The sequence below is a fragment of the Mytilus galloprovincialis genome, chromosome 1 (genome assembly GCF_965363235.1).
Source record: "Mytilus galloprovincialis chromosome 1, xbMytGall1.hap1.1, whole genome shotgun sequence".
NCBI lineage: Eukaryota > Metazoa > Mollusca > Bivalvia > Mytilida > Mytilidae > Mytilus > Mytilus galloprovincialis.
Window position 1 is genome coordinate 62,561,265 of NC_134838.1, and position 11,678 is coordinate 62,572,942.

The 11,678-nt window shown below is 32.5% G+C and overlaps 1 long non-coding RNA gene across 2 annotated transcripts; it reads left to right on the forward strand.

Annotated features, from left to right (window-relative positions):
- The first annotated feature begins 298 nt into the window (after window positions 1-298).
- On the forward strand, window positions 299-10,221 carry LOC143080702 (uncharacterized). Of its 2 annotated transcripts, none has more exons than XR_012979774.1 (5): window positions 299-452; window positions 1,231-1,497; window positions 1,837-1,944; window positions 3,121-3,663; window positions 9,277-10,221. It is a non-coding gene; the product is annotated as an uncharacterized LOC143080702 (long non-coding RNA). The 2 variants fall into 2 exon arrangements; XR_012979775.1 differs by having other exon boundaries at window positions 300-408.
- The last annotated feature ends 1,457 nt before the right edge of the window (window positions 10,222-11,678 follow it).

The following is an 11,678-nucleotide window of genomic DNA, read 5'->3' on the forward strand; positions in this document are numbered from 1 at the left end:
CCCGTAAGATCTATCGCTGGCTATTATTCAGTCATTTACTATATTTATATATATAGTATATATATAGGCGAAAAAAATCACATGTGCAATTGTATAGAAGAGTTTATCCTGAAGAGTCCCAATAGAAGGATCGATTAAACTGTTAACTTGTTTACTTATTATACTATTTATTATATTTATGTGGTAGCCTTAAGTAGAAACATTATCATTTTATTTAGATGGCCTTTAAATGAAATCAATCTTGATCATTATCTTATGAAAAATCTATCGTTTAAAATAACAGCGTTAAGGAAGTAAAAATTGTTTCAGTAAATGTACTTGGTACAAAAATAAGGTATGCAGTTGACCCAAATAGCAATCGATAAAGAAACTTGAAAGACGTGTCAATAGTCAATACATGTACTTATGGTAAATATTTAGCAAAAGAAGAAGTGTTTAATAAATTATCGACGGTAAGCATGTATAAGTTACTTTTAGTAGTAGAATTATTGTTAAATATTCAGTGTGCAGTACGTTTCGTGTTAAAACGTAACAAAGGATAATATCAATGCAGCTGTCCAGTAAAAAATAACCTGACAATGATTTCACAACTCAATTTGATGTAATCTTATCATCGATGTGTAAAAACTAAATACTATATAAAAATTTATCAATTTCCTCATGAACTAACTAACTGTAGTAGCAAGATAGGTGTCTCTAGAAAAGAAGAGACTGATAGCCGCCTCATTGCACTTTATATTACTTTGTTTTTTGGTTGGGTTCGTGATGCTCAATCTTTCTATGTAAATATTTGTATGTTTTCTTTTTCACTATTTTTTCATAGTGTTGACAGACGTTCTTAAACTAATATGTTTTTGTATCATTGCGCAGTTTGTCAATATTTTAATCACTGTGGGGTTTATCAGTTCAATTGTACAATATTCTTATTGACATGGTTGTTCACATATCTTTCTTCAATAGTCCGTATATAAATTTCTAAAATCGCAGGAAACTAAGTGTTCAACTTATTCAGGCAAAGTGGACTTAACGGATGGATTTTGCAATTATATTTATTTATTTTTTAAATACATTTTTCTCGACTTTCTAGTTCTTATTCATCCTTGGCTTTCAAATATTCGGCTTTGGGCGTACCTAATGAAGGTAAATCAAGGGAATGGAATTTATAAATTGTTGTTTTCATGTATTTTTATTTTGTTCCTTTTTTTCTACCAATAATCAATTTATTTACAGGAGCCTAAATAATGCATAATATGATGGTTACTTTCTTGGTGTGTTGTTTTATAATATCAATACACTGTGATAGAAGCTTGGATTCTGACAGGATAAGAGTAAAACGTTCCAGTGATGCATTATGCACTAAAAGACCGGAAGGATGTTTTTGTCAGGGCCAGGATAATGGTTGTAAATCTTGTAATAGCGGTAGCTGTTGTATGTGTGACGAGTACTGTTTGACAGCAAACGACTGTTGTTCAGATTTTAGAACGTATTGTATTAAGAGTAGGTATAAACTATAGGTATAAACTACAGAATGCATTACAGTTTGCAGTTCATAATATAGGGCAGTCATAATTATTTTTTTCTTGGGTTTTCTAAACAGGAATTGTTTTAAAAAAAAACCTTGATTTACAAACCGGCGATGAATTACTTTTAGAAAATACTTAAATCAATATATGAAATTCAATGTAAGGAAATTAAATGTGTATGGTTTACTTTTTAAATTGTTATTTGTATGGAGAGTTGTCTCATTGGCACTCACACCACATCTTCCTATATCTATACACAAATGATCATTGCAGCATATTTTTCTCTGTATTGTTCCAAATTAAATATTTACAGGTTGTACCGAAATCAATTGTCAGAACGGTGGATTATGTCAGGAGCATAACAACAGATTTTCAAATTGTGACTGTTTACAAAAGTATTCTGGAACGTTTTGCGAGATTGGTAAACTATATAGTTAATGTTTTTCCGCTTTCGTCATCAATACCAAATGCATAAAACGTTACATTGAAATATAAATCAACAAAATCGCCTTTAGTGTTCCTGACTTGGCGGGTCTATAGTTATCAAAGGTATATGGCTTGTAAGTTAATACGTCAGACGCGCGTTTCATCTACACAAGACAAACTATGATTTGGATTCTTAAAAATTCTCCTTTTTTAACTTGCTTGTAATCTTTTTTTTTTATATTTTGTAAACGTAACTGCACTTCCTATTAATACATGAATATAAGAAAACTCTCCACAAGAGACCTAAATGACACAGAAATTTACAAATATATGTCACCGAATGACCTTCGACAATTAGTAAAACCAATAGTCTGCTAAAAGGTAGCACCTCTTGATGTAAAAAAAAACCTAAATTCTAGTAAGAAAGGTAAATCAGTTTTTTTCGAAATATATAATGCACCCACGTTTGCACTTGCCAAATAAATTGTGCTCCCTCTTCAACTAAAAATTTGTCAGTCGTCAATGGTTATGCCTTACATAATGTGTTCTCAGGGAAACGAATTCAATGAAATTCCAAAACTTTCAATAGAAAGGCTAGAGTTGTTTCCATTACTTGCTAAATACATTGGTTGCCATACATTTTTTTTATACCTATAATGAGAAATCTCTATCTTTTGTTTTGAAATATTAAATATATTTTTAGACAAGTATATTGTTTAATTTCCTTTCTTCAATATAAAATGTTGAAAGTTAGACGTTAAACATACATATGTAATCCAACAACAAAAAAGTACACCAAGATATTTCCCAAGCTGTTTTTTTTTACAAATCGCAGCAGCTCTAAATCTTCCCGGGCCCAGTTATATTGAAGATGTATTCAACATACAACTCGAAATATTTAAGATACGAACATTGAATTCTACAATATAAACCCCTTAGATAAACAATAGAAAAACTAAATAGGTGAAGGCAATAGTAGTATACCGCTGTTCAAAAGTCATAAATCGAGTCTTGATAAGAAATTGTCTGCTTCTCGCTGAAAACAAATGGGATACTCTTGATTGTATATTCGTTACCGTTTTTGTTACATACGACATACTTGGGGTTAATCCTTAATTTTGTAAGTGTGATTTGACACTGATATTTAAAACTCACATGTTTGTGATTTTAGATTTATGTCAGCCTTTCCCGAGTGACGTAGTTTTTGTATTAGACAATTCCTATAGTATTCAGAAACAATACTTAGACGAAGGAAAACGATATATTTCTTCATTATCTCCAAATATGACAATAGATAGTAATGTGTTTGAAATTGCAATTATATCATTTTCTGACCATGCGATCGTAGAGCATGATTTTGGTTCTATTTCAAGCCATGCAGATTTTGCACAAAAAATCTCCGGTATTAAATTGAAGAATAGAACTTCGGAGATAGTCCAAGGTTTGAACAAAGCCCGGGAAGTTTTATTCAAAAGGTTACATCTTCAGAGAAAGAAGTTCGTCGTTATTCTTACCGATGGATTGATATCTACGCCAAGTCAGCTAACTTCAAGCTACTCGAGTGCTATCCCTGTATATGCTCTCGCTGTTGGAGAAGATGTCTCTCATTTCTATTTGGAAAAGATGACATCGAGCATGGATAGAGTGTTCACTACTAACTCAGACAGGTTATGGAGTCATATATTGGCGGAAACATTTAATGGCATTTGCAACTGTAGGTATCATCTATCTTTCTAATCATTTTATGCTCAATTTACTTGGTCCATTTTTGTATTTATGGAGCAATGTAAGTTTAACCCTTTGCTGATATTATAAATGAAAAAAGCAAGTTAAATTGCGTTTGTCTGAAGCGCTTTTCTTGATCAGGAAATGCTCAACCCTAGATATTTGAAAGTCAGGAATGTATAAAAGGACAGAAATTGTTATGAGCTATATGATCAGGTGTTGGTAATACCAAGGTAGTTATATCACGCCTGGTAAACCATCTAATCTCAACCAAATGGTTGAGACGGAAAAAAGTATTCTGGCACTTCCTGTTGAGCTTTTCTGGTTCAAATTATCCAAAATAAATATAGGGTAGGTCGACTTTTCGTCAATTTACTGAAAATCAATGCGTTTTTTGTAAAATAGGAGAATGTCATGCCATAGATAATTGAATTAGGGTTTCTCTCGTGTATAACATGGACCAATATGATTTAAAATGAAATCGGAATGACTTTTCTCCAGCAGGTAAATGTGGCCAGTGCAGTCAGCTATTGACCAAATGAAAGCGATATCATTGATACACTAACGTTTATATCAGTGAATTAGTATTTTTCTAAAACCTTATAAACATAAAATTACAGTTTGTTCTTTTTCTTTACTTATATAATTGCACTAAGCGAAATATGCTATAAAGTATGTCATGTTGAGATTTTCTGGTATCGGTTGTGATATTCTGGAACAATGTTGAGATCTTCTGGTGAATGAAACTTTCAACTTTAGCTTAGTATCAATTACATATACAACCGTCAAAACATTCCAACTGTTATTTAAATCTTGTCTGTAGTTATGACAGCAGCTTCTAAAGAGACTTTGGTTGTAATAGAGTCTAAATAGTAAACAACTGTGTGTTTTTTAAAGTATTAAAGTTCTACCGCTGAAGATTAATAATCTAGCGTTTGAGATGCAGTTTTGCACAGAAGCTATATAGTCAATAATGGTGTAATTGACATCCCCAAAAGCTAGAATTTATTCCTACATCGCTTATCTTGATATCTCAATAGCTAGCTTTTCGATATCTACATCGCTATACTTTACATTTGCAGTGCTGGTGTTAACATCAATACTACACTTTATCTACAGAACTTGGTTTTAAAAATCGTTAGCACGGGACAATTTGCATCCCCTGCGCTATATTTACATAATCAGTGATTAACTGCGAATTTTTAACACTAGACCTTTATTCTAACAGCCTCATATAGTGGTATGGGGTTCTTTCGTTATAAAGAATACATAGACGTGCCACAGGAATGGGTCTCTTTTTCAATGTCAAATCATATATCAACGGGTAGCAATTTCACCAAAGTAAATGTCAGTGGGTCAGTTATTTTCTATAACGTTTTTTTCTATGTTTATAATCAACATGAACAGGAGTAAAACTGCAAAGATTGTAGTATTGATATTTGAATGAGTCATTAAAGCCCATTGTCTAACTACATGCATATTCAAGACGAGTACAAGAAAATGTTGCATGAATATTAACCCTCCTTTGTACTAGATTGACACGCCGTGTGTGCTTTTGAAATGAAATTGATATACAGGTCCACTTGTATTTGTGTACTTCTGATGAGTTAAGCCTTTATCAACTGACTTTTATGATTCGTTCTTATGTTGTACTGTTATTCCACTGTCCCAGGTTAGGGGAGGGTTGGGATCCCGCTATAACATGTTTAACCCGCCACATTATGTATGTATGTGCCTGTCCTAAGTTAGGACCATGTATTTCAGTGGTTGTCGTTTGTTTATATGTTACATATTTGTTTTCGTTCATTTCTAAAAATAAGGCCGTAAGTTTTCTCGCTACAATTGTTTTACATTGTCATTTTAGGGCCTTTTATAGCTGACTATGCAGTATGGGGTTTGCTCATGGTTGAAGGCCGTACGGTGACCTATAGTTGTTAATTTCTATGTCATTTTGTTCGCTTGTGGACAGTTGTTTCATTGGCAATCATACCACATCTTCTTTTATATCTATACACAAGGTATTGTCCCTCAGTTAATATTTGTCCCTTTTTAAGAACACATTATTCTAAATTTAAGCCTAAAAGTGTTTACTTCTCACTTCAGCTGTGATCACACCGTACAGGATAGCACGAACGGACGCCTAACGGATAAAAGAACAGGGTTTCCGTTGACAAAATTGATATCCTTTGGGAGTCCGTTGATGAAGATACGGATTAAAAACGGAAACGGAACGGACACATACGGTAAAAAATGGACGCCTACCGGATGTACAACGGACACTTCATCCGTTGAACGTCCCTTAATTCAAAGTTTTGAACCTGCTCAAAATTTTCCACAGGACAGAAGGGACATTGATGGATAAAACGGATGCTGAACGGATTGAAAAAAGTCATCCGTTCGGCGTCCGTTTGCGCTATCCAATAAGGTGTGACTGGTGCTTAAAACTCCGGTCACACCTTACCATTTAGCGCGAACGGACGCCGAACCGATAATTTTTTTTTATGCAAATGGTGTTTTTAAAATAAAACACTTCGTAATAGAGAAGAAAATTGTCATTTTATTTGTTTCTATTTACAAAATTTTGGTTACTATAGTTAACAATTCAGTAAGCATTTATCGCCTTCTCTAACAAAAAGCTTCGATTCTTTTGTTCTATTTCAACTGGGTTTCCGCCTGATACTGCGATCTACACGATTGCACTACGATCGTCAAAAGCATTATCTTTTTAGAGATCGTGGTGCGATCTTGGCCTAGTGTGACGGGGTCCGGGGTATATATAAATGTTGCTGAATATTACCAAATATTAAGGATGTGCCCTGAATGGAGTTGTGATCAATCAATCTAAGTTATAATTATTTCAATACAACACGTGTGATTACACTACGTTGGACGTCACTTATAGTACTTGCAAAGCAGTTTTAAAATCGAATCATATCTTGTTTTTATAATAACAAAAAAAAAAAACATCTTTTGCTCACAAATAAATGATCACCACCTTTTAGAGTGAAAACTCATCCTGAAATAATGCGTACGAAGAAACAAACCTAGAGAAGGCGGTCCTGTTCGATTGTTTAGTTTTTAACAATTTTATTTCTTTATATAAAAGGTACGCATTTTCGCATTGAACAATGTCTGTTAGGAATCGAATTCTTCCAAATCATATTGATATTTATATATTATAAACTAATCTTATTTATACTTGAAAGGCATGCATTTTTCTATCGGCAATTCTTAAAATTGTATCTGTATTCAGATTTTAACTTACCACAGACAGAAAACATAAATCAAGTTAACCGTTAAAAAGGTAAACTCGAATAGTACTGCGCACTGATAAAGTTTCGTTGTTCATTTTGGGAAATAACTATATTTTTACAATAGAAATTACATTTTGATTAGTTGAAATAAACTCTACCATAGCTATTTTAATAGTTTTTGTCTTTATATAATAATAATGCACGCGTGTTGGGTTGCCAGTCATAGTTAATTTAAACTTTGAAACCTAAGTGCCAATGTTTTTAACAGTAACATATTGCATGACACAAAGTAACCAGAAAGTCTCAACATTGTGACAGAAAGACTCAACCAATACCTTTATATCTCAACCATTTAGAATTTTTCATTTCTGTGCTAAGACTATGATTGACAATCAAATATTCTTCTAATTTACAGAAGTGGTTATCGTAATGCATTAAAAAAACACACAAATAATTGACATATTTTCTTGCTAAATCATTAATATCATAGCAGTTCTATCGGATTCAAAGAAAGTAAACATGATAATCCGTAGGAGAAAAGTGATTGTGACTTCAATTTCAGATATTTTGAACCAAGAAGAGACATATTAGTTATAATTATCATTTATCTATGGCATGACATTCTCCTATTTTACAAAACAATCATTGATTTTCAGTAAATTGACGAAAAGTCGACCTACCCTATGTTTATTTTGGATATTTTGAACCAGAAAATCTCAACAGGAAGTGCCAGAATACTTTTTACCGTTTCAACATTTGGTTGAGATTAGATGGTTTACCAGGCGTGTATATTATGTCCCTGGAACTTCTAGTTTTATATAACCCAATTACGTCACCTTATTACATAAGAGGATGGACAGGAATAAGGGAATATGACAATAAGGAGGCTAGTATAAGGAGCGGGAACAGGGGAAATAGGGATTTTAAAAAAGGGATATGCTGAGAACATAACTTGGCCAATTTTCGTTTGGTAATACATGGAACCACCGAAGGTTTTCGAATCCGTTTAAAGGTCATTTCAGTTTGATGGTTTCAAACTTTTGATGTATTTGGGACTAGAAATGGAGTGTTTTCCAGAAACAGTCTTATTCATTTGTCAACAACGTTATTGAAATCTTAATAAATTAATCAATTGAAAACTGTTCTGAGTGACGTTTTTCTCCATTTAAACTAAATATTTTTTTGTATACATGATTTCCGTAAATAAGCATCTTACATTTTCACCTAATTTAAGTTAGACTCTATAATAGCTTACCAATGTTCAAATCTAATAAATCTATTGATATAAAAATTAATGTAAACTGAAGAAATTGCAAGATGTCGAAAAGGAGTGAAACCAGGTGAGTCACCAATGTAAGCGTGTCCTCTTATAAGTAAATATTTATTATAGGCATTATAGTGTCACATATTGATTGATACATATACCCTTTCACATAACCTATTAGAATATTTATCCAGCGCCATTTTAGATCGTATAAGGCATTGAATATTAATAATAATATCACTTTAAAAAATAACACTTCCAATTAAGACACAGTAATCAAATACCACTACCTATATATGTTATGCAGTGATGCAATAACATCCAAAACGTTATGGCGAGCTTTAAAAGTCTGTACTCATATCCTACTAAGATACTCGATACTAATTTAAAATTGACACTTCAGAATATTGTTGTTTTCAAAATAATTTTACAGTTTGTTTAATGTTAACATGATTCTATAGAAGCAAGGTGTTCCTTCGTTAGTTATCGTGTCCTTTTTATGGTCATTCTGGTTAACAACTATCTCAACTGCTTAAAAGAGGGGCGAAAGATACCGGAGCAGTATATAAACTCATAGATTGAAAATAGACCATCAACGCCATGACTAAAAGAGAAAAAAAAACCAGACAAATAATAGTACACAAGACACAATATAGAAAACTAAACACTAAGCAATACGATTCCCACCAAAAACTGGGGGTAATATCATGTGCTCCGGAAGGGTAAGCAGATCATGATCGATATTTGGCACCCGTCGTGTTGCTCATGGTATAACAAACCCGGTAAATAGTCTTATTCGGTAGGTCACATTCGTAAAGAATGAACGGATTGTGTTATCTGTGAAACGGATAATACATAACGGTTTATTTATTTCTGTTTTAGTTGATTTCAAACACCAATTACGAGAAAATACTCCTCTTTTTCCTTGTGCATATGGCATTCGAATGTCTGTATCATGTGTTTAGCTTTGTTTGATAAAGACGTGCATCTTAGTTGTTTATGTTCAAATTCTATTATGGTAGACCTTGCAGGGCCATTCCTTTTTCTGACCAATATTTTATCAAAATCTTTATTTTTCTTCAAGATTGTTCAAAGTCATCAGAAACAGACGTTATCTTAGCAGTGGATACTTCAATAAGTATGCATGGACACGACCTCCTGACAACTATTCCCGATATTATGAACAAGATACTTGTTAAGATGGGTGACGCGTCAAACGACACTCAACTTTCACTCATAACATTTGACCAGACAGTGAACACAGAATTCGATTTTATGAAGGTATCGCCAGAAAATAAAAGTTTGTTGCAACGTAGGCTTTCAAGTTTTACTCAAAGTAACTATAACGTTGCTGCTAACATTTCCAATTTACTAACAACAGTTCACATGGCCTTTAATCAAAATACAAATGGAGTCAGACATGTTGCTAAGAAAGTGCTTCTGATAATATCACGATTTACTGCTGATGTTGATGATAAAATTTCTTCTGTCTCAAATGATATGAAAACAAAAGGTGTTGAGATATTCACAATTGGATTAGACAATAACGACAAATCGTTCAGAACAATGCTATCTATTGCACCTAATGCATTACATATTGGGACTAATGGTGAACTTAACGTGGACAGTGTAAACACGTTCATTGACTTCTTTGGTTACCAACTTATGGATTTGAAATGCACTTTCTAAAAACAAAATATTTATTTTCATACAGTTGTTAGACAGGCCAAGACTGCCTTGTATTTTAATTTATAATCTTCTTTTTTCTGCATAATTCGGATTAAGTAAAGCTATTCATCAAGTGTGGGTTGTTTGTGCCTTTCAATTATGCGATTGACTGATACAACCAATAATAACAATAATTCTTCTGACCAAAAGCCATTTACGTTTAACGGGTCCGTCGTCTGTAGAGAAAATGAAATATAGATAATGTATTCAACTCTTAACTTCTCATTTTAATAATAACAAAACAATTGTAATAAAAAGCTCATCAACATAACAAGTTTACACTTAGATTCATCAATGGACATGGAGTTAAAACAATTAAAAGATAAGGGTTGATAAGAAGTTGAAGAGCATCAGACACCGGAAATTTCGAAACGTTGCTAAATAGGGCTACGATGATATATGCCCGCGGTTAGAAAACCTCAGTGTTTTGTGTTTTGACTAATTCAACATTTTATAAACTGTAATTTTTTTCTTGCCAATGCAAAATTGCTAACTACTTGACTGGTGATGAAAACATACCACCCGTATCTATCTCCTATAGATCATTGATGCGATATTTCAGAGCATGTTTTCATGAAGCTTCAGCACTTTAGAAGCAAATGTTATCTCCATGATAACTTACTCACTTGCTACTAGGCTGATGGTTCAAAACAAAAAATAAGAAACCTTGGAAAATGTACTCCCAATAGTTGGCAAAAGTTTAAGCGACGTTTATCCGATGAAACTTGAATTGGCAGTGAAAATCTTCATATGCCTTATTGGTTGTGTGCAATCTTAAAATCTATTAATAATACGTAAATATATATTGAAAAGATCTTCATCCAATAAATGTTTCCAAATCAGATTTCGAGTTGCCCATCAAAATATGTTCTTACTCCATAATTTCGTCAAGTATACTGCAATTATATGTACAATGTCAATATAATTTGTGTGTTTTTAGATATCTTATTCGTTTTAAAATGTTTCAATAGTTTATTTATTTGAATCTTATTTAAAACTAGTAATTGTTCTGGATTTTCTTTGGTGCGTGCATACCAGGAAGTTCTTGTATTGTTCTCATCTGGCCTCAATTTTTATTGAATTTCATACAAATTATATGACATCCATCATTTTGTTTATTATGTAATAAATATTGTTTCGTTGAATGCTAGAAGGTTCGTGTAAAGTATGTCAATTGAATATACAAAGATGGTAGAATTTCTAGATGTATTTTTCAGGGCTGATATGCAGAAATAATGTGACTTTAAGAAATTATGTGCATAAAACTTTTGTTTCGAACGGACAGATTTGTCCTACGATAAATTAGTACTTCGATTGGATATTTTAACTTGAGTAGTTTCTGCATATCAGCCCTGATTCCTTTACTAGGTATATCATTGCTTGATTGATTGTTTGTTTGTTGCTTAACGTCCAGTGGCAAGTATTTCATGCATGTTCATGACGACTGATAACGAATAGAAACGTCATATTCCACAATCCGTCAACATGTTTGGTTCTCATGTTGATTGATTTTCAAAAGACAAATAAAATATGAATAAAATCATAAGTATTGACAGAAAATAATGAAGAAATAATGTGACTTTAAGAAATTATGTGCATAGTTTCAAAATTCCATATAATAATTTAATGTTTCTTCTTGTGATTTTATTTACGTAAAACGTTTTGTATGAAGCTTCATTTGTATTTTTTATGCATATATTTATGAACATGTTTTCAATTCCTTTCATTTTTTAGGAATTTTATGATCACATATTTAGA